Source organism: Hyla sarda, chromosome 2 (genome assembly GCF_029499605.1).
Source record: "Hyla sarda isolate aHylSar1 chromosome 2, aHylSar1.hap1, whole genome shotgun sequence".
Taxonomy (NCBI): Eukaryota; Metazoa; Chordata; class Amphibia; order Anura; family Hylidae; genus Hyla; species Hyla sarda.
The window spans coordinates 475,719,091-475,744,127 of record NC_079190.1 but is presented as its reverse complement, the minus strand read 5'-3'; positions in this window follow the sequence as shown (position 1 = coordinate 475,744,127).

Here is a 25,037-nt window from a genome sequence, read left to right as displayed (position 1 = left end):
AGAAGATGGCGGGGGGCCCGATCGCTTGTACCCCCCCGTGATCTATAACTTATATCCTATCCTTAGGATGGGGGATAAGTTATAAGCACTACAGATCTTCTTTAAATGTGAGTGCAGGTGCAGTGACCATGCCGGCGTATAAGATGACTTGGCGTATAAGACGACCCCCAACTTTGCCGTGCTGGGAGTTGTAGTTTCACAACAGCTGGAGGCACCCTGGTTTTTAGTATACAGTATTAGTTTTTACTTGCTCTGGCCGGCCCCCGCCTGCAGCTACACACAGGAGCCCGCCCGGGCAGATAGTCAGAAGTTTTCCTATCCCGGACCTCAATACCCGGCGTATAAGACGACCCCCGGCTTTTCAGAAGAAAATTTGGGGTTAAAAAGTCGTCTTATACGCCGGGATATACGGTATTTATATATTTTTAACCCCTTCAGGACAGGTTTTTTCATTTTTGCACTTAGTTTTTACCTCCTCACCTTCTTAAAATCATAACACTTTCAATTTTCTACATACAGAGTCCTATAAGGGCTGTTTTTTTGTGCCACCTATTGTACTTTGTAATGACATCAATCATTTCACCACAAAATCTACGGAAAAACTAGGGGGAAAAAAAAAACTCCATTCTGATTTTTTTTTTTTAGGGGGTTCAGATTCTACACAGTGCACTTTTCGGTAAAAATGACACCTTATATATATTCTGTAGATCCATACGATTAAATTTATACACAGCTTATTAAGGTTTGATTTTGTTTTACTTCTGTTAAAAAAAAATTATTACTTTTACACCAAATTTAGTACGTTTAAAATTGTCCTCTTCTGACCTCTATAACTTTTTTTTTATTTTTCCATATACAGCAAACAATTAGCCCTCATACAGTTTAAAACATACTTATATTGTTCAAAAAGTTAGATTTTTTTTGAAGCAGTACAAAAAGAGTAAAGCGTTTACCCAAGCATTGACCCGCAGTATAAAAAGAACATGTCAGTGAATAAAAACGAAAACCCTCAAAAGTTGCCAAATTGTGGTTTTCTTTTCAATTTCCAGCCGTAAATAATATATATATATATTTTTATAGTACCGTACATTTTATGTTACCGTACATTACAAAGTACAGTTGGTCGCAAAATAAACAACAACTCATATTGGTCTTTGGGTGGAAAATTAAAAGATTTATGGCTCTTAGAAGGGGAGGAGGAAAAAATGAAAATGTAAAAATGAAAATGTCCTTTGTCCTCAAGACCAAAAAGGGCTGTGACCCTGAAGGGGTTAAAACTGTAATCTTCAAATCCTTTGTAAACCCCCAGTATAACTGTACATAGTGTAAGTAAAGTACAGTACAGCCATTACAATGGATACACATACACGTGATGTCATCTGCTGTGACATCACACATCAAAGAGACTTTCTCCAGGGTAGAATCCAATCCCTAACACTTATTTCCTCGGTTCGGCGGGTGAACACGTTCTCCTACTAGACCTGCGCTTATTTTGCAAATTGAAGAGAATTTTGTCTATTTAGGCAAAAGGATCCTGTAAGGACGGTGACCATGAAGCTAAGAGGTAGGAATAATGAAAACTTCCAAAATTTCTGTTTAAAAATGGATTTAACATGAATGTATTAGTGTAAAGTTAATATAGTAGAGTGCAGTAAAGTTACTGATGTTCTCTTGTACAGTCTATCCTGGGTGGCTTTAAAGGGGGGCTTCCCCAGCGTTCGGCACATTTTGTTCCAAACGCTTGGAGCGGGCGGCGGGGGTTGTGACATTAGGGCCACGCCCCCTCAATGTAAATCTATGGGAAGGTTGTGGTGTGACCTCACGAGGGGCGTGGCCGTGAAGTTGCGACCCTGTCGAATGCTGAATGAACGCTGGGTGCTGCACAGAGATCGCTGAGGTACCAGCTGCGGGACCCCTGCAATCAGACATCTTATCCCCTATCCTTTGGGTAGGGGATAAGATGTCTAGAGGCAGAGTACTCCTTTAAGTCTCTTACAGCAATTGAGCAAATGTTTATTCCTGTGAGATAAATGATTTCAGTTTGTGAATCAATGCTTTAAGTATTTTGCCTTCTAAAAGAAAACATGGGAAGCTACTCTGATATTAGTGAAATAATATAATAATAGTAGTAATATAATTATAATAACAATGTTTTAGTCACACATAAGTTTAAAAAAAGCTTCATACAGTGACAATACAGTGATCCATGACATCTAATCTTCTAGCATATAGCCTATAAAATATTGATAGTTTGCCGTATAAATTATAGTTTTAACAAAAAAAGTATATATATGTATATATATATATACATATATATGAACATATGTATTTACATATATATATACATAAATACATGAATGAATATAGGTCTAATATATTGTATCCTGTCGCTATTTTGCAGATATCCCAGTTCTCTCGGTGCCTGTCGTGTGTCTCATACATTACGTGACGAGTTTCCTTTGGCGGTATACTAACCTATATCATTATAAGGTCACTCCACCATATTATGAGATCCATAAAATACCTGGGAAGAAGATTAAGCACCGTGGTCAGCGAGCAGATGTGGCTATTGACATGGCTTTAGGTGACAATTCAGACCCACATGAATCCAGGCACAGCGATCATGTGACAGTCACCATGGCGGATAACCAGATGGATTTACCAACAACCTCTGAAGATGCCTCGGAGCCCAAAGTGTCTTGGCTGCAGCGGACTTGGCAATATGCTAAAAGCAAACTGAAGTGGCCCAATTATGTATCCAATGTTTGGGTTGGAGCATGGGCCATGGCCAAGCGGACAGTAACCGGCATGATGACCACATTCAAGATGCCATTTTACTTCCTACATACACAGCTAAGAAGTATTACAGCAAAGGCCATTGACGATCAATGTGAACCAATTTAACAAGACGGCTGATTGGGTCACACAAGATCTACATATGGTTGGGGGTGGGGGTGGGGAGGAGCCCGAAATGCAGCCACCTCCACGTGGTGGGCTCTGGGTCACTTGATACATTAACAAGTGAGCGAGGAGCTGCATAATTCAAGGCACATTTCCCATATAGTACATACAGCTTGTAATGGAGACAGAAGATATTGACCACCTAGAGATACATTTTGCACATAAGTGGGAAAACAAGCCCCCCTATTGGATGATTAAGGAATCAGAGATATGTAGAAGGGGAGAGGTGGATTCCCAGGAATGGAGGATGACAATATATCTCTAGCATAATATCTCTGGATAAGTGGATATGGTGGAAACAGTATCATTATTACAATTATTTTTAACCCCTTAAGGACCTGCAATGTAAATGTACATTTGCATTGCCATCTTCTGGGATCACCACGTCTCTGGATGCGGTGATTGGACTGGGATGGCTGTTGTTATCTAAAAGCAGCCACCTCGGCATATCGCCCAGGGGGGGGTCCCGGGAATCCCCCCTTGGCGGCAATCGCTGTGATTCGTCAGTCAATACTGACCGGTGAATCACGGCTTTTCCAGGCCAAATGGGTCACTGGTGACCAAGGAAATATGGGTGATTGGTGCTGTCCGAGACAGCACCAATCACCATTGCCCAGCAGGAGTGAGGTGGCACTGGTGCCACCTCACGATCATGGTGATTGGTCGGCTGAGACCAGCTGAAGAATCACGGCATCTTCTGGGCTGTCCTGACGGCACCCGTTCCACCCCTAGTCTGGAGGGCGAGAGCGGGTACCGACCATGTAGTGTGCAGCGGCGGGGATAGCATACTGGCGGTGGCAGGAAATGACTGGCAGCAGGAGGTGAGACCTGTGTGCCTCCTACTGTTTCATAACTACAACTCCCAGCATGCACAGCCAAAGGGCATGCTGGGAGTTGTAGTTATGTAACAGCTGGAGATACCCTGGTTGGGAAACACTGTGCTGTACAGATGAAGTGGGGCCAGTATGAGAATAGCTCTTAGTGTAAGATTATATGGGAATGGTCCTAACCTTTGAAGTGGGAACTTGCACTTAATGCAGATTCCATTTCTTAGGAGCCAAAAGCAACACGAGTTGTGTGTCTCATCTTGCTCCTCCGCTGCTGCTGAAGCCTTCCTCATCTATGCCGTCTGCAGAGTTTTTGTGATCTGGAGTATTGTTATTGGAAGTCTCCTTGGAAGCTCTGGAAGACGGATATCATGGTAGAGACGTCTGTGCTGAGAAACGAAGTTCCCGAAAAAACTTTTTGAAGGAGATTTATCTTTTTTTTTTTTTTTTACTTACTTTTTCTTACATGCGACCTATCAAAAAGTCATACGACCTTGATAAATAAATTGCACGTAAGCAAAACCCGGGAAACCCACTTGCAAAAGCATTTTTTTAAATCAGAAAAGTAGATAAAGTTCCTTATCTACCCTTTATTACCAGTAGTGTTTCTAGAGAGTGACGGGGAAGGGGGGGGGAGGGGGGTTGGGGCGTACTGCATTGGATGAAGCTGTATTACTTTTTTTTTTTTTTTTTTAAAGGAAAATTTTAGTGCCACATATGGGTTATTTACGTAGTCTGTAAAAATCTTACACAACTATTTTGTGCCTTATTCTATTTTAACACAACATTTTCAAATTTAGTGGGTACGCCAGCATGTACGTGTCCTACAATTAACAAGGTGTGCAGTGTGTATTTTTAACCTTAAAATTAATAGAGTTGTTATATAATTAAAGTTTTCTATAATTAACATTAACCTTTGTGCTCTCCCGGTACAGGACCGGTCCTGTACCATCCTTAAGTCCCCTCAGGAAGAGTCCCTTAGGTCCATAGGGCTCTCCTGCAGGGCTCCCCCTTTGTTGTCTCATAAATGCAGTGTATATTCATTATGTGTTTTTATAGTTCATATGTATAAAGTTGTACAGTTTGTATAAAATGCATAGGACCTTCCTTGGTCATGTGATCTACTGTCATGTGATATACCCAGAGTTCCATGGGCACAGGAGCTCCAAGCATTAGCAACCAATGGGCTTTTGTCCAGCCCCCTAGTATATAAGTGGCTGTAGTCTCTATACTCTCTCTTATCTCTTGGACTCAAAAGGAAGCACAAAGTCCTGTATACTACAAATTCATCTCATCAAGGCCAAAGCCTAAAGAAATGCAGCCACTTTTAAAACGTAAGTTACAATTCTCTCTACAAATCCAGTGACTACTCCTCAGCTAAGGAATATATCAGTAGCACAATGGTCTGCCTAAATATCTCAATAATAACAAGTCCAAGCAAACATGTGAGGTGTCCTGTGTCACGGTTGCCTCTGAAGGAACTGCATAATTGTAAAGACTGTTCCCTAAACATTTCAAGTAAAAGTTCCAGTTTATTCAGAATCCTTGCTGTGGACATTCCTTTATTACAAACCATTTTTGGGTTGGTTGACGGCGGTTACTATACCGGAATAACCACATACTCGCGTCACGAACACTAAGGGGTTAACAACATCTTGCCCCCAGGATTTATACCACCTGCTACATACTGCAACACCCCAGTCACCACATTTCTTTTGGCGTCCTACGAACAGGATACGGGTGTGTGCCTTTAATAATTCAGCCACCCAGGCCACCCACAATGAAAAACGGGTGTATTGCAAGTGCCACTAGTCATCCCCCTGTGCAGGAATATGTATAGAAAACTGTCCAGGATTGTCGCAATCCGCGACCGAAATTACGCCCAAAAGTGTACAGGACATTGTTGCTGAAATTGTGCTTTGCCGGGGTGCTAGAAAAAGTAAGGGGGAGGTGAAGAATATTGTATTGTGGCCATGGGTAAGATTAGGAACGAAGCCATGTTACGTGCTTCAGTACAAAAGTACCTGAAGTCTCCTCCGCGGCCAATTTGAGTATGTTCCTGTTTTCATAATATGTGCCCTACTATTTGGTCCCATTACCCTGATGGGTTTGTTCTTACCTTCTTTGTTTCTTGCTCCTTTGAATTGTTTTATTGTATTGTAAAACTTAATGAAATGATCTAATTAAAAAAAAAAATACCTGAAGGGGTTAAGGAAGAACCCAAGAAGCGCGCCAAGATGTCCCATGCTGGATATCATGTAGCAGCGTCTATGCCGAAGTGGAACTGTTGTCTGACTTCCTGTGGGACAGGAAGTCAGAGCTGCACCAATGACGTCCTTCCGGCCGGCCGGCATTTTGTTGAAGCCTCTTATAAAAGGCACCATGCGGCCATCCCTCTTCAGTCCGGAAATGGCAGAGAGGTGTACAGACATGGCGCAGCCCACCAGAGCACGTGAAGAGAGCAACAAGATGGCTGCGGAGCAGCGGAAAGTTACAGTGGCTGCAGCGCAGCTGTTCCATGACCTAGCTGACCATTTGCAGCAATTGCCCCTTGGGGCCGAGGAGGCCTGCAAGCTTCCCCCGCTTCCAGAGGACGATGAATGGCAAGCTACCCCAAAAAGGGGATCACCACAGTCTTCAGCAGCAGCATCGCCGGTGAGATTGTTCCCTCGCCACAGATCCTGGGGATCCTGGGCGGAGATTGCAACCGAGGAGTCAGATGTAAGTACGCCGGCCGAGGCCGCATTTTCTACGCCTTCAGCCCCGACAGGGAACCCCCAGGGCAGAAGTCTGTTCCAGTTAGAGCACGCTCACAGTCACCCCTTCTCCTTCAATGGGTGTTCGGCGACGAGCCAGAGTTTGTCCCGTACTTGTGGGACCATGTCCTTCCCCTGCCAGGGAAGTCCCATCCACCAGTTCCCACAGTACAGGCTGAGAGAGCCCGCAGAGAGGCCGAAATAGCCAGCATCATTGAGAAATTAAAAGCCCAGCACAGAGAGAGGTATGGGCCTAAGCAGTTGCCCTATGAAGTACAAGTAGAGCAGCAGCAGGATACTAAAAGGCTGGAAGCCCTCTATATAAGCAAGTTGGACTATCCACAAGTGGGTGAGCCACCCTTGGAGCGCCGACTCGCCACAGTTATAAAATTTGATAAAGTACGTGGCTTTGGCACCCTCCAAGACTGCCAGCATGGAGGAACCATGCTAGTAAATAGGAAAGTCGTTCAGCGGGACTGCCTGCCTCCAGCACTCCACTCCTTAGAAGCAGGGGAGATAGTGGAATATACCCCGGTAAAAAGTCTGCGGGGAGAATGGGCGGCAGCCATAACCAGGCCCAAGAATCCCACTCAAATACCCTTTACGTATTTTCCGTCGGACGACTGGGACATAGATCCCCATTGAATTCGGCCGATAAGGTGGAAGAAGAAATGTATTTGTCCGAGGCGCCCATCATGGCTCCTAAATTTATGAGGAGAGAGAGAAAAGGGGGGAGGCTCAAGCTAAATGTAAAGCATAACACAAAAGGGTGCTATCTGGCTCATAAAACAATAAGCACAATAATAACCAGACTAAATAGCCATAAAGGATGCATACCCAATATCATATAATGCAAGAAAAAGTAAACTTTATTATAACACATATGACACAAAGTAAGGAAAAACACTCTAAAAACACGTAAAAAGGCTCAGAAGAGCCGCACTACAACAGTGGGACCAATTGTGATCACCACAGGACATGGGAAGAAAAATGAAAGGGACCCCTCCTGTCACTCACCAAATAAGTAACAATAAAACACAAATGACAAAAAAGGGCAATGACAAATGGGCTTCTTTATTGGACATGGGCTTACTGGGACACTTTCCCTCCTTCCTCCGTCTGTGGATCGTCCACTGTGTTTGTATATTAGTGTACTGAGTATTACATTCTTGCACCTGCTTCCCTGAGTAACATTCATCGCATTGTACCATTTACCATTTGGGGACTGGCATGCACAGTTTGTTGACTGTCCACTACTTTTTTGTCATTTGTGTTTTATTGTTACTTATTTGGTGAGTGACAGGAGGGATCCCTTTCATGTTTCTTCCCATGTCCTGTGGTGACCATAATTCGTCCCACTGTTGTAGTGTGGCTCTTCTGAGCCTTTTTAAGTGTTTTTAGAGTGTTTTCCTTGCTTTGTGTCATATGTGTTATAATAAAGTTTACATTTTCTTGCATTATATGATATTGGGTATGCATCCTTTATGGCTATTTAGTCTGGTTTTTATTGTGTAAATTTATGAGGAGGTCCAGTCCTGAATCTTCACTTACAGAAAATGTGCCCAGGCGTACTCCCCCAGAGGAGGTGAGGCCTAACCAACGGGCACCAACTTATGTGCCTAGGCCTACTCCACGCCGGAGGTGAGGCCTAATCAGCACGCACCGACCGATGTGCCGTGGCCTACTCCACCTAAGGAAGTGTGGCCGAACCAGCTGGCACCTACAGCTGTACCAGCGGCATCAGCCTCTGAAGTCAATGTGGTGGTCAATGTTAATCCGACCATAACACAGTCCTGGCTGACCAATGTAGCCTGGAGGGAAACCCAACCTCGTGCTCCCAGATATATATCACAAAGCAGGAAGCACACCGACAGGCGAGGTTGGGAAGCAAGAAGAACCAATTTCAAATTTTTTGCATTCTACTAAATGTGTGGTACACTAATACCTTCTTTATTGTTTCAGGTTATCATTATCCGCAACAGTTCAAGTCAAGTGCCTGGCAGGACTGTGCAAAGAAGTTTCACCATTTGTAAAGTAACCATTTTCGTAAGTTTGTGCCCGGCTCTGGCCGAGAGACTCCTTGCCCTAGGAGATCCTATTAAGTCTTGTGCCCAGCTATAGCCATGATCCTAACCAAAGACTCCATAATGTAGGTGGATTGCTGAGCCTTACATGCACGTTATTGTATATGTGATAAAAGTAATATATATTTTGTGCACTATTTGGCACTCAAAAATATCAGGTAAATTTAACCTGACCATCTTAATTATTTGCTGCTGGTATTTAACCTTTGTGCCTACAAGCAACAAAAGTTATATTCACCTAAAATGTAATAAAATGTAAATGGTGTCACGATTCGGCTGGCTGGAGGTGGATCCTCTGTGCCAGAGAGGGATTGGCGTGGACCGTGCTGGTGGACCGGTTCTAAGTTGCTACTGGTATTCACCAGAGCCCGCCGCAAAGCGGGATGGTCTTGCAGCGGCGGTAGCAACCAGGTCGTATCCACCAGCAACGGCTCAACCTCTCTGACTGCTGAAGATAGGCGCGGTACAAGGGAGTAGACAAGAGCAAGGTCGGACGTAGCAGAAGGTCAGGGCAGGCAGCAAGGATCGTAGTCAGGGGCAACGGCAGGAGGTCTGGAACACAGGCTAGGAACACACAAGGAAACGCTTTCACTGGCACAATGGCAACAAGATCCGGCGAGGGAGTGCAGGGGAAGTGAAGTATAAATAGGGAGTGCACAGGTGAACAAACTAATTAAGCCAGCTGCGCCAATCAGTGGCGCAGTGGCCCTTTAAATTGCAGAGACCCGGCGCGCGCGCGCCCTAAGGAGCGGGGCCGCGCGCGCCGGGACAAGACCGACGGAGAGCGAGTCAGGTACGGGAGCCGGGATGCGCATCGCGAGGGGGCGCCTCCCGCAACGCGAATCGCATCCCGGCTGAGAGAGGTATTGCAGCGCACCCGGTCAGCAGGTCTGACCGGGGCGCTGCAAATGCGAGGATGATGCGAGCGCTCCGGGGAGGAGCGGGGACCCGGAGCGCTCGGCGTAACAGTACCCCCCCCCTTGGGTCTCCCCCTCTTCTTGGAGCCTGAGAACCTGAGGACAAGACTTTTGTCTAGGATGTTGTCCTCAGGTTCCCAGGATCTCTCTTCTGGACCACAGCCTTCCCAATCCACCAAGAAATTTTTTTTCCCTCTGACCGTCTTGGAGGCCAGAATCTCCTTCACGGAGAAGACGTCAGAAGAACCGGAAACAGGAGTGGGAGAAACAAGTTTGGGAGAGAAGCGGTTAATGATGAGTGGTTTAAGGAGAGAGACATGGAAGGCATTGGGAATACGAAGAGAAGGAGGAAGAAGGAGTTTGTAAGAGACAGGGTTAATCTGGCACAAGACTTTGAAAGGACCAAGATAGCGTGGTCCCAGTTTGTAACTGGGGACACGAAAGCGGACATATTTAGCGGAGAGCCATACCTTGTCTCCGGGAGCAAAAATGGGGGGAGTTCTTCTTTTCTTATCGGCAAACCTTTTCATGCGGGATGAAGCCTGTAAAAGAGAATTTTGGGTCTCTTTCCATATGGTGGAAAGATCACGAGTCACTTCATCCACAGCGGGCAAACCAGAGGGCAAGGGAGTAGGGAGGGGGGGAAGAGGGTGACGGCCGTACACCACGAAAAATGGGGACTTAGCAGAAGATTCGGAGACTCTGAAGTTGTATGAGAATTCGGCCCATGGTAGAAGATCTGCCCAGTCATCCTGGCGGGAGGAAACAAAATGCCGTAAATAGTCACCCAGGACCTGGTTAATTCTTTCTACTTGCCCATTGGATTGGGGATGATAAGAAGAAGAGAAGTTTAATTTAATCTTGAGCTGTTTACAGAGGGCCCTCCAGAATTTAGACACGAATTGGACGCCTCTATCCGAGACGATCTGCGTGGACAAACCGTGAAGACGAAAAATGTGTACAAAAAATTGTTTTGCCAACTGAGGCGCTGAAGGAAGACCAGGAAGAGGAATAAAATGTGCCATCTTGGAAAATCGATCAACGACCACCCAAACAACAGTGTTGCCACTGGATGGGGGTAAGTCTGTAATAAAGTCCATACCAATCAGTGACCAAGGCTGTTCAGGGACAGGCAGAGGATGAAGGAGACCAGCAGGCTTCTGGCGAGGAGTCTTATCCCGGGCACAGACAGTACAGGCCCGCACAAAATCAACAACATCCGTCTCCAGAGTCGGCCACCAATAGAAACGAGAGATGAGTTGCAAGGATTTTTTGATGCCCGCATGGCCTGCGAGGTGGGAGGAGTGTCCCCATTTGAGAATCCCGAGACGCTGGCGTGGAGAAACGAAGGTCTTCCCTGGAGGAGTTTGCCTGATGGAGGCTGGAGAAGTGGAGATCAGACAGTCAGGAGGAATGATGTGTTGCGGAGAGAGCTCTACTTCCGAGGCATCCGAGGAACGAGAGAGGGCATCGGCCCTAATGTTCTTGTCGGCAGGGCGAAAATGAATTTCAAAGTTAAAACGGGCAAAGAACAACGACCACCTGGCCTGGCGAGGGTTCAGCCGTTGGGCAGACTGGAGATAGGAGAGATTCTTGTGATCAGTGTATATGATAACTGGAAATTTTGATCCCTCCAGCAGATGCCTCCATTCCTCAAGCGCCAATTTCATGGCCAGTAGTTCTCGATCCCCGATGGAGTAGTTTCTCTCCGCCGGAGAGAAGGTCCTAGAAAAAAACCCACAAGTAACAGCATGCCCGGAAGAATTTTTTTGTAAAAGGACAGCTCCAGCTCCCACTGAGGAGGCATCTACCTCCAATAGGAAGGGTTTAGATGGGTCAGGTCTGGAGAGCACGGGAGCAGAAGAAAAGGCAGACTTGAGATGTTTAAATGCGTCTTCCGCTTGGGGAGACCAGGACTTGGGATTGGCATTTTTCTTGGTTAAAGCCACGATAGGAGCCACAATAGTGGAAAAGTGTGGAATAAATTGTCTGTAATAATTGGCGAACCCCAAAAAACGTTGGATAGCACGGAGTCCGGAGGGGCGTGGCCAATCTAAGACGGCAGAGAGTTTATCTGGGTCCATTTGTAGTCCCTGGCCAGAGACCAAGTATCCTAGGAAAGGAAGAGATTGACATTCAAACAGACATTTCTCCATTTTGGCATAAAGTTGATTGTCTCGAAGTATCTGAAGAACCATGCGGACATGCTGGCGGTGTTCTTCTAAGTTGGCAGAAAAAATCAGAATATCGTCCAGATAAACCACAACACAGGAATATAAGAGATCACGAAAAATTTCATTAACAAAGTCTTGGAAGACGGCAGGGGCGTTGCACAGGCCAAAGGGCATGACCAGATACTCAAAGTGTCCATCTCTGGTGTTAAATGCAGTCTTCCATTCGTCCCCCTCCCTGATGCGGATGAGATTATAAGCACCTCTTAAGTCCAGTTTGGTAAAGATGTGGGCACCTTGTAGGCGATCAAAGAGTTCCGAGATAAGAGGTAGGGGGTAGCGGTTCTTTACCGTGATTTTATTAAGTCCGCGGTAATCAATGCAAGGACGTAGGGAGCCATCTTTTTTGGACACAAAAAAAAATCCAGCTCCGGCAGGAGAGGAGGATTTGCGGATAAACCCCTTTTTTAAATTTTCCTCTGACTCTGACATGGCAAGAGTCTCTGGAGCAGACAGAGGATAAATTCTGCCCCGGGGTGGAGTAGTACCCGGGAGGAGGTCAATAGGACAGTCATAAGGCCTGTGAGGAGGTAAAGTCTCAGCTTGCTTTTTGCAAAACACGTCAGCATAGTCCATATAAGCCTTAGGAAGACCGGTTACAGGGGGAACCACAGGGTCACGGCAGGGAGTACTGGGAACCGGTTTAAGACAGTCCTTGAAACAAGAAGTACCCCAGCTCTTGATTTCTCCTGTGGACCAATCAAGGGTTGGGGAATGGCGTTGAAGCCACGGTAATCCAAGAAGAATTTCGGAAGTGCAGTTGGAGAGGACCAAAAATTCAATTTTTTCGTGATGAGGTCCGATGCACATTAGGAGAGGTTCCGTGCGGTAACGCACGGTACAGTCCAATCTTTCATTGTTAACAGAATTGATGTAGAGGGGTCTGGCGAGACTGGTCACCGGGATGTTGAACCTGTTGATGAGAGAGGCCAAAATAAAATTTCCTGCAGATCCGGAATCCAAGAAGGCCATAGTAGAGAAGGAGAAGGTAGAGGAAGATATCCGCACAGGCACAGTAAGGCGTGGAGAAGCAGAGTTGACATCAAGAACTGTCTCACCTTTGTGCGGAGTCAGCGTACGTCTTTCCAGGCGGGGAGGACGGATAGGACAATCCTTCAAGAAGTGTTCGGTACCGGCACAGTACAGGCACAGATTCTCCATGCGGCATCGTGTCCTTTCTTGAGGTGTCAAGCGAGACCGGTCAACTTGCATAGCCTCCACGGCGGGAGGCACAGGAACGGATTGCAGAGGACCAGAGGAGAGAGGAGCCGGGGAGAAAAAACGCCTCGTGCGAACAAAGTCCATATCCTGGCGGAGCTCCTGACGCCTTTCGGAAAAACGCATGTCAATGCGGGTGGCCAGATGAATAAGTTCATGCAGGTTAGCAGGAATTTCTCGTGCGGCCAGCACATCTTTAATGTTGCTGGATAGGCCTTTTTTAAAGGTCGCGCAGAGGGCCTCATTATTCCAGGATAATTCGGAGGCAAGAGTACGGAATTGGATGGCGTACTCGCCAACAGAAGAATTACCCTGGACCAGGTTCAGCAGGGCAGTCTCAGCAGAAGAGGGTCGGGCAGGTTCCTCAAAGACACTTCGAAACTCCGTGAAGAAGGAGTGTACAGAGGCAGTGACGGGGTCATTGCGGTCCCAGAGCGGTGTGGCCCATGACAGAGCTTTCCCAGACAGAAGGCTGACTACGAAAGCCACCTTAGACCTTTCAGTAGGAAACTGGTCCGACATCATCTCCAAGTGCAGGGAACATTGCGAAAGAAAGCCACGGCAAAACTTAGAGTCCCCATCAAATTTATCCGGCAAGGATAATCGTAGGCCGGAAGCGGCCACTCGCTGCGGAGGAGGTGCAGGAGCTGGCGGAGGAGATGATTGCTGAAGCTGTGGTAGTAGCTGCTGTAGCATCACGGTCAGTTGAGACAGCTGGTGGCCTTGTTGCGCTATCTGTTGCGACTGCTGGGCGACCACCGTGGTGAGGTCGGCGACAACTGGCAGTGGGACTTCAGCGGGATCCATGGCCGGATCTACTGTCTCGATTCGGCTGGCTGGAGGTGGATCCTCTGTGCCAGAGAGGGATTGGCGTGGACCGTGCTGGTGGACCGGTTCTAAGTTGCTACTGGTATTCACCAGAGCCCGCCGCAAAGCGGGATGGTCTTGCAGCGGCGGTAGCAACCAGGTCGTATCCACCAGCAACGGCTCAACCTCTCTGACTGCTGAAGATAGGCGTGGTACAAGGGAGTAGACAAGAGCAAGGTCGGACGTAGCAGAAGGTCAGGGCAGGCAGCAAGGATCGTAGTCAGGGGCAACGGCAGGAGGTCTGGAACACAGGCTAGGAACACACAAGGAAACGCTTTCACTGGCACAATGGCAACAAGATCCGGCGAGGGAGTGCAGGGGAAGTGAAGTATAAATAGGGAGTGCACAGGTGAACACACTAATTAAGCCAGCTGCGCCAATCAGTGGCGCAGTGGCCCTTTAAATTGCAGAGACCCGGCGCGCGCGCGCCCTAAGGAGCGGGGCCGCGCGCGCCGGGACAAGACCGACGGAGAGCGAGTCAGGTACGGGAGCCGGGATGCGCATCGCGAGCGGGCGCCTCCCGCAACGCGAATCGCATCCCGGCTGAGAGAGGTATTGCAGCGCACCCGGTCAGCAGGTCTGACCGGGGCGCTGCAAATGCGAGGATGATGCGAGCGCTCCGGGGAGGAGCGGGGACCCGGAGCGCTCGGCGTAACAAATGGTTTACTGTACATGACTACAAAATTATAGAGCGGTGTTATAGTGATTCTACTCAGGTGCTGTCCCAGCTCCACTGGGAGAAACAAGAAAACCACCTTTCCACTAACGCCTAATAAATCAGATACCAAGACTGACTTCATTAAAAGTACATATAAATTCAGTACACATAAAATTCAGTACACACAGAACTCCATTAGTGTACATCTACAAGTTTAGTACACAGAAATCACACAAAACCACGTATCTCACACATCCAATTAAAGGTTTATTAGGGACTGTGACCTGTCTTATGCCAGTCCATACCACTGTTATGCACTAAATGTCATGCAACTAATGCTATTTCTTCTTGTCTCTGCGTATCCAGGGTACTTTACTGGCCAGAATGTATTCCTGTGGAGAATGCACGTGCACGCAAAAAAGTAAGGTAACAGAATGTGTAAATGTTATCTAGAATAAAGTGTTCTTGGGGTAAGTGTGTAGTACCGATAGACCCTAGCAGCCAAAGCATTGGGCAGAAAGCCTCAGGCAACCCAATCCTCAACCAGTGTATAACAGCAGAAATAACCAGTGTTATAATATTAACCCCTTCCCGCAAATTGACGTGTATACACGTCCATTTTTTCTGTGACTTAACGCAAATGGACGTGTATACACGTCCAATACATTTTCTATCACCATGTCCGTTGGCATGGTGATAGAAACGTCATCTCAGCTGTCCTGGACAGCTGACCGATGACACTATGCAGCAGGGGACCAATCAGACTGGTCCCCGGCTGCAGATCGTTGTCATTAGTCAGTCAGTTAGTGACTGACTAATGACAAGGACTTGTGGGGTTCCGGGCTGATCGGGTCTCTGGTGACCCGATCGCCCAGAAAATAACGATGATCGGAGCAGTCAGAGACCGCTCCGATCATCCTGAAGGGATAGGACCTAGGTGGCAGCTGCCACCTCGCTCCTAAACCCCTGCCATTGGTCGTTAGGACTAGCGACCAATGGCAGGAGGGGGGCGGGAGGTTAAAGGTGAAATCCCCGCTCTGCCCCGCCCCTAAATGTCGGGGCAGAGTGGGGGGAAGATGGCGGTGGGTCCCGGGACCAGCGATCATGTCCCGGGACCAGTGATCATGTCACGGGGCCAGCGATCACAGCGGGACCCGCGGCGGTACCGGACAGACAGTGCGGGACCGGCGGACGGAGCTGTGAAGATCAGCGGTAAGTGATCTTCACTGCTGCATTCCAGGAGTTGCCAAACTACAACTCCCAGCAAGCCGAGACAGCCAAAGGCTGTCTGGGCATGCTGGGAGTTGTAGTTTTGCAACATCTGGAGGCCCACAGTTTGGAGACCACTGTGCATTGGTGTCCAAACTGTGCTCTTACAGATGTTAAAAAACTACAACTCCCAGCATGCCCAGACAGTCCAGGCATGCTGGGAGTTGTAATTCTGTAACATGTGGCCCTTCAGATTTTGCAGCACTACAACTCCCAGCATGCCTGGACAGTTTGGGCATGCTTGGAGTTGAAGTTTTGCAACATTTGGAGGGCTACAGCTTGGACACCACTGCACAGTGGTCACCAAACTGTGACCCTCCAGATGTTGCAAAACTAACTCCCAACATGTCTTTCGGCGGTCTGGGCATGCTGGTAGTTGTAGTTTTGCAACAGCTGGAGGAACCCTTTTTTGGGAAACACTGAGTTAAGTAACAAACTAGGTGTTTTGAAACCAGTGTGCCTTCAGCTGTTGGAAATAACCCATATGTGGACATAAAATGCTCTGTGGGCGCACAACAAGGCTCAGGAGTGAGAGTGCCATGTACATTTGAGGTGATGTAATGTAATAAGGGGTGCAGTGAGCATTTACACCCCACAGGTGTCTGACAGATTTTTTGAACAGTTGGCCGCAAAAATGAAAAATCTAATTTTTCATTTGCACAGCCCACTGTTCCAAAGACCTGTCAAAGGCCAGTGGGGTGTAAATGCTCACTGCACCCCTTATTACATTCCTTGAAGGGTGTAGTTTCCAAAATAGGGTCACATGTGGGGGGGGGGTCCACTGTTCTGGCACCAAGGGGGGCTTTGTAAAGCACATGACCCCCGACCTTCATTCCAAACAAATTCACTCTCCAAAATACCATAGATGCTCCTTCCCTTCTGAGCCCTCTACTGCGCCCACCGAACACTTGACATACACACATGAGGCATTTCCTTATTTGAGAGAAATTAGGTTACACATTTTGGGGGGATTTCTCTACTTTTACCCCTTATAAAGATAAAAAAAAACTGGGTCTACAAGAACATACGAGTGTAAAAAATGCAGATTTTGAATTTTCTCCTTCACTTTGCTGCTATTCCTGTGAAATACCTAAAGGGTTAACTTCCTTACTGATTGTCATTTTGAATACGCTGAGGGGTGCAGTTTTTATAATGGGGTAATTTATGGGGTATTTCTAATAAGCCCTTCAAATCCACTTCAAAACTGAACTGGTCCCTGAAAAATTCAGATTTAGAAAATTTTGAGAAAAATTTGAAAATTGCTGCCCTCTGATGTCTTCCAAAAGTAAAAACATGTCAACTTTATGATGCAAGCATAAAGTAGACATATTGTATATGTGAATCTATATATAATTTATTTGGAATGCCTATTTTCCTTACAAGCAGAGAGCTTCAAAGTTTGAAAATTGCAACATTTTCAAATTTTTCATGAAATTTTGGAATTTTTCACCAAGAAAGGATGCAAGTATGGACAAAATTTTACCGCTATGTTAAAGTAGAATATATCACGAAAAAACATCCCAGAGTTATTAATGCTTAAAGTGACAGTTGTCAGATGTGCAAAAAACGCACTGGTCCTTAAGGTGAAAATGGGCTTGGTCCTTAAGGGGTTAAATGTCTATAAAAAATAAAAATAAAAAACACAACAACAACATTGAGATAATGTCAAGTATGAATAAGCATTGCAGACATCATGCATACCATACAGTGTATAGCAGTGAATTGTCCGTAAGATTGTCAGTCAGTGAAATGTAATAGTACTAATAATATGTGCATAGTCATTAGAGATGCATAATAATATGTAGGTATATCTCTACAAAAATAAAAATTAAAAAAAATTAAAATAAAGGTATTGTTGGAAAATGTAAAAGTAATGTTACCATATTCATGGTTGTGTTCTTAACTTCTTCAGGACATAGGGCGTATGGATACGACTTGCATTCCAAGTCCATAAGGACCGAGGGCGTATCCATAGGCCCGTGGGAATTCCGGTCCCCACCGCTAGCCGGTTGGGGACCGGAGCCGGATGCCTGCTGAAATCGTTCAGCAGGCATCCCGGCATATCGCCCAGGGGGGTCATTATGCCCCCCATGTCGGCGACAATTCAGTCCAGCGATCTGCGGCGATTCCGGGTCAATCGGGTCTCCAGTGACCCGATGACCCGGAATTACTGGCTGATCGGGGCCAGAGCCTGCAGGGGTGAGGTGGCACTGGTGCCACCTCACCATCGCCCTGATTCGTCGGCCGGATTACCGGCCGACCAATCAGGGCGCCTGCTGCGGGTGTCACTCCCGCAACCCGCTCCGCCCCTCTTCCGGAGGACGTGAGCGAGTGCGGGACGTGCACCCCGGGTGCTGGGGACCCCGATCCCCGGTGTCAATGCAGGGATCGGGGCCCCAGGAGCAGCGGCGGCGACGACGAGGGACTGACCTGTGCGGCGTGGATCGTTGGAGGTGAGTGACAGCCTCCTGCTGTTGCTTAGCAACAGCTCCCAGCATGCAAAAAGGGCATGCTGGGAGCTGTAGTTATGCAACAGCAGGAGGCAGACCACCACAATTCCAAGCATTCCCTTATGGGCATGCTGGGACTTATGGTTTTGCAACAACTGGAGGCACATTTTTTCTATGGAAAAGTGTACCTTCAGCTGTTGTATAACTACAACTCCCAGCTTGCACACACAGCTAAAGTGCATGCTGGGAGTTGTAGTGATGCATCTGCTGGTTGCATAGAAACTACTGTGAATCCCCGCCCGTGCGACTGTACCCTAAAAACACTACACTACACTACACTAACACAAAATAAAATAAAAAGTAAAAAACACTACATATGCACATACCCCTACACAGCCCCCCTCCCCTCCCCAATAAAAATGAAAGCGTCTGGTACGCCACTGTTTACAAAACGGAGCCTCCAGCTGTTGCAAAACAACAACTCCCAGTATTGTCGGACAGCCGTTGACTGTCCAGGCATGCTGGGAGTTTTACAACAGCTGGAGGCACCCTGTTTGGGAATCACTGGCGTAGAATTCCCCTATGTCCACCCCTATGCAAGTCCCTAATTTAGGCCTCAAATGCGCATGGCGCTCTCACTTTGGAGCCCTGTCGTATTTCGAGGCAACAGTTAAGGGTCACATATGGGGTATCGCCGTACTCGGGAGAAATTGTGTTACAAATTTTGGGGGGTATTTTCTGCTTTTACCCTTTTTAAAAATGTAAAATTTTTGGGAAAACAAGCATTTTTTTTTTTTACATACGCAAAAGTCGTGAAACACCTGTGGGGTATAAAGGTTCACTTAACCCCTTGTTACGTTCCCTGAGGGGTCTAGTTTCCAAAATAGTATGCCATGTGTTTGTTTTTTTTTGCTGTCCTGGCACCATAGGGGCTTCCTAAATGCGGCATGCCCCCAGAGCAAAATTTGATTTCAAAAAGCCAAATGTGACTCCTTCTCTTCCGAGACCTGTAGTGCGCCAGCAGAGCACTTCTCACCCCCATATGGCATGTTTTCTGAATCGGGAGAAATTGGGCTTCAAATTTTTAGGGGTATTTTCTGCTATTACCCTTTTTAAAAATGTAAAATTTTTTGGAAAACAAGCATTTTAGGTAATTTTTTTTTTTTTTTTTTTTTTTACATTTGCAAAAGTCGTGAAACACCTGTGGGGTATAAAGGCTCACTTTATCCCATGTTACATTCCCCGAGGGGTCTAGTTTCCAAAATGGTAGGGCTTCCTAAATGCAACATGCCCCCCAAAAACCATTTCAGAAAAACGTACTCTCCAAAATCCCCTTGTCCCCCTTCCATTCTGAGCCCTCTACTGCGCCCGCCGAACACTTTACATAGACATATGAGGTATGTGCTTACTCGAGAGAAATTGGGCTACAAATATAAGTAAAAATTTTCTCCTTTTACCCCTTGTAAAAATTCAAAAATTGGGTCTACAAGAACATGTGAATGTAAAAAATGAAGATTGTGAATTTTTTCAAATCTTCACTTTGCTGCTATTCGTGTGAAACACCTAAAGGGTTAAAACGCTGACTGAATGTCATTTTGAATACTTTGGGGGGTGTAGTTTTTATAATGGGGTCATTTATGGGGTATTTCTAATATGAAGACCCTTCAAATCCACTTCAAACCTGAACTGGTCCCTGAAAAATATCGAGTTTGAAAATTTTGTGAAAAATCGGAAAATTGCTGCTGAACTTTGAAGCCCACTGGTGTCTTCCAAAAGTAAAAACTCATCAATTTTATGATGCAAACATAAAGTAGACATATTGTATATGTGAACCAAAAAAAATGTATTCGTTATATCCATTTTCCTTACAAGCAGAAAGCTTCAAAGTTAGAAAAATGCAACATTTTCTAATTTTTCATCAAATTTACAGATTTTTCACCAAGAGAGGATGCAAGTATCGACAACAAATTACCACTATGTTAAAGTAGAATATTTCACGAAAAAACAATCTCGGAATCAGAATTATAACTAAAAGCATTCCAGAGTTATTAATGTTTAAAGTGACAGTGGTCAGATGTGCAAAAAACGCTCCGGTCCTTAAGGCCAAAATGGGCTTGGTCCTGAAGGGGTTAAGGAACCTTGTCTCGACCATTAAATGGTTCTGTATATCCAGCAAGTACTAAAGTTAACCAATGTCATCCTGTTCCCAAGTAACAGCGCATGTATGGACATTTTAATGTGTACATAGACTCTACACTTTATTATTTTCTCGTTCATCAGCCTGAAATTGAACGTTCTAATTAAATGCTTCAGGACTGCATACGACCCAATGGCCCAATTCGCTCCTCTCCCTAAAGGGACAGACATTGAGGGCCACTAAGCAAGGGGGTTTGCGCATTAACCAAGGGGGTTTGTGGTGTCCCGGTACAGGAACTGTCCCCTCAGGAAGAGTCTCTTAGGTCCATAGGGCTCTCCTGCAGGGCTCCCCCCTTGTTGTCTCATATAAATGCAGTGTATATTCATTATGTGTATCTATTATTCATATGTATAAAGTTGTACAGTTTGTATAAAATGTATAGTACCTTCCTTGGTCATGTGATCTACTGTCATTTGATATGCTCAGAGTTCCATGGGCACAGGAAACCCAGGCATTAGCAACCAATGGGCTTTAGTCCTGCCCCCTAGTATATAAGGGGCTGAAGTCTCTATTCTCTCTCTCTCTTATCTCTTGGACTCATTAGGAAGCACAAAGTCCTGTATACTGCAAATTCATCTCATCTAGGCCAAAGCCTAAAGAAACACAGCCACTTCTAAAACGTGAGTTACAATTATCTCTACAAATCCAGTGACTACTCCTCAGCTAAGGAATATATCAGTAGCACAGTGGTCTGCCTCAATATCTCAATAATAGCAAGTCCAAGCAAGCCTGCGAGGTATCCTGTGTCCCGGTTGCCTCTGAAGGAACTGCATAATTGTAAAGACTGTTCCCTAAACATTTTAAGTAAAAGTTCCAGTTTATTCAGAATCCTTGCTGTGGACATTTCTTTATTACAAACCATTTTTGGGTTGGTTGACAGCGGTTACCATACCGGAATAACCACATCCTGGCGTCATGAACACTAAGGGGTTAACAATATCTTGCCCCCAGGGTTTATACCACCAGACCCTGCTACATACTGCAACACCCCAGTCACCACATCTCAATGTAGTAGCAGGTAAACTCAGACTTACAAGTGGGTTGAGTTCAGTTCACATTGGGTGAGATATCAAAAAATTACTGTAATTTCTTATCCAGCGATATTAATCACGCCATTTTTTTTCTCCTCACATTTTAAAGGTCTCTTGTGCTGCTTTGAAAATATTAACCCCTTAAGGATGCAGGGCATATCCATATGCCCCCGTTTCCGAGTCCTTAAGGACTCAGGGCGTATGGGTACACCCTGCGTTCTTCCTGCCCCTGCCGCTGGCTGGGCAGGGACCGGACGGGGATGCCTGCTGATATCTACACAGTGCCCCCCCCCCCCCCCCAATAAAAAAAAAAGGTCTTGTACGGCACTGTTTGCAAAACGGAGCCTCCAGCTGTTGAAAAACAACAACTCACAGAATTGCCGGACAGCCACTGGCTGTCAAGGCATGCTGGGAGTTTTGCAACAGCTGGAGACACCCTGTTTGGGAAATACTGCCATAGGGTATTTTTGTGGCGGATTCAATTCCCCAATTTAGGCCTCAAATGTGCATGGTGCTCTCTTGCTTCAGAGCCCTGTGGTATTTCAAGGAAACAGTTTAAGGCCACATATGGGGTATTTCCGTACTCGGGAGAAATTGCGTTACAAATTTTGGGGGGCTTTTTTTCCTTTTACATCTTATGAAAAGGTAAAGTTGGGGCGTACTAACATGCTGGTGTTGCCCCATACTTTAAATTTTCACAAGCGGTAAAAGGAAAAAGAGCCCCAAAATTTGTAACGCAATTTCTCTTGAGTACAGAACTACCCCATATGTGGACGTAAAATGCTCTGTGGGCGCACAACAAGGCTCAGGAGTGAGAGCGCACTATGTACATTTGAGGTCTAAATTGGTGATTTGCAAAGGGGTGGCTGATTTTACAGCGGTTCTGACATAAACGCGAAACAATAAATTCCCACATGTGACCCCATTTTGGAAACTAAACCCCTCACGGAATGTAACAAGCGGCATAGTGAGCCTTAACATCCCACAGGTGTTTGACAAATTTCCGTTAAAGTTGGATGTGAAAATAAAAAAATGTAAAAAAATTCACTAAAATGCTGGTGTTACCCTACATTTTTCATTTTCACAAGGGAGAATAGGAAAAAAGCCCCCCAAAATTTGTAACCCTATTTCTTCTGAGTAAGAACATACCCCATATATGGATGTAAAGTGCTCTGCGGGAGAACTACAATGTTCAGAAGAGAAGGAGTAACCTTGGGCTTTTGGCAAGAGAAGGTGTCTGAAATTGAAGGCCATGTGTGTTTACAAATCCCCCATAGTGCCGGAACAGTGGACCCCCCCCCCCACATGTGACCCCCATTTTGGAAACTACACCCCTCATGTAATGTAATAATGGGTACAGTGAGCATGTACGCCCCACAGGTGTCTGACAGATTTTTGGAACAGTGTTCCGTGAAAATTTAAAATGTTATATTTTTATTTGCACTGCCCACTGTTCCAAAGATCTATCAAATGCTAGTGGGGTGTAAATGTTCACTGCACCCTTTATTCAATTCTAAGAGGGGTGTAGTTTCCAAAATGGGGTCACATGTGGGGGGGGGTCCCACTGTTCTGGCACCAGGGGGGCTTTGTAAACACACATGGCCTCCCACTTCTATTCCAACCAAATCCTCTCACCAAAAGCTCAATGGCGCTCCTTCTCTTCTGAGCATTGTAGTTCGCCCGCAGAGCACTTTACATCCACATATGGGGTATTTCCATATTCAGAAGAAATGGGGTTACAAATTTTGGGAGGCTTTTTCTCCAATTACCCCTTATGAAAATGAAAAATTTGGGCTTACACCATCATTTTAGTGAAAAAAATCAAATTTTTAATTTTCTCGTCCAACTTTAGCAGAAATTTGTAAAGCACCTGTGGGGTGTTAAAGCTCACTGTACGCTTTGTTAAGTTCCTTGAGGGGTGTAGTTTCCAAAATAGTATGCAATGTGTTTTATTTATTTATTTATTTATTTTTTTTGCTGTTCTGGCACCATAGTGGCTTACTAAATGCAACATGCCCCCCAAAAACAATTTTAGCACAGTTTGCTTTCCAAAAGCCAAATGTGACTTCTTCTCTTCTGAACATTGTAGTGTGCCAGCAGAACACTTGACATCCACACAGTGGGTCTTTCCATATTCAGAAGAGATGGGATTACAAATTTTGGGGGGCATTTTCTCTTATAACCCCTTGTAAAAATGTAAAATTTGGGGGAAAACCAGCATTTTAGTGAAAAAAAAATGCATTTACACATCCGACTTTAACGAAAAGTCGTCAAACACCTGTGAGGTGTTTAGGCTCAGCAGACCCCTTGTTACATTCCTTGGGGGGTGTAGTTTCCAAAATAGTATGCCATGTGGGGGGGGGGTTCTGATATTTTGGCACCATAGGGGCTTCCTAAATGTGACATACCCCTTAAAAACCATTTCACAAACACTCTCCAAAATCCCATTGTCGCTCCTTCCCTTCTGAGCCTTGTAGTGCACCCACAGAGCACTTGACATCCACATATGATGTATTTCCTTACTCGAGAGAAATTGGGTTACAAATTTTGGGGGGCTTTTTCTCCTTTTACCCCTAGTAAAATTTCAAAAACTGGGTCTACAAGAGCATGCAAGTGTAAAAATTAAGATTTACTCCTTTACCTTGCTGCTATTCCTGTGAAACTGAAACTTTGGGGGGGGGGGGGGGGGGGTGTAGTTTTTATAAGGGGGGCATTTATGGAGTATATCTAATAAGAAGACTCCTCAAACGCACTTCAATACTGAACTGGTCCCTGAAAAATTCAGATTTTGAAAATTTTTGTGGAAAATGTGAAAATTGCTGCTGAACTTTGAAGCTCTTTGATGTCTTCCAAAAGTAAAAACATGTCAACTTCATGATGCAAATATAAAGTAGACATACTGTATATGTGAATCAATATATAATTTATTTGCAATATCCATTTTCCTTAAAAGCGGAGAGTTTCAAAGTTAGAAAAATGCAAAATTTTCAAAATTTGAATGAAATTTGGGGATTTTTCACCAAGAAAGGATGCAAGTAACGATGAAAATTTACCACTGTGTTAAAGTTGAATATGTCACGAAAAAACAGTCTTGGAATCAGAATAATTGGTAAAAGCATCTTAGAGTTATTAATGCTTAAAGTGACAGTGGTCAGAATTGCAAAAAAGGGCTGAGTCCTTAAAGGGGTACTCCGCCCATAGACATCTTATCCCCTATCCAAAGGATAGGGGATAAGATGTCAGATCGCCGGGGTCCCACTGCTGGGAACCCCCGGGATCGCCACTGCGGCACCACGCTATCATTAATGCACAGAGCGAATTCGCTCTCTGTGTAATGACGGGCAATATAGGGGACGGAGCAGCGTGACGTCATGGCTCCGCCCCTTGTGACATCTCGACCTGCCCTCTTAACGCAAGTCTATGGCAGGGGGCATGACAACCGCCACGCCCCCTCCCATCGATTTGTATTGAGGGGACGGGCCGTGACATCACAAAGGGGGTGGAGCCGTGACGTCAGAAGGGGGCGGAGCCGTGACATCATGATGTTCCAGCTCCTGTATTGACCGTCATT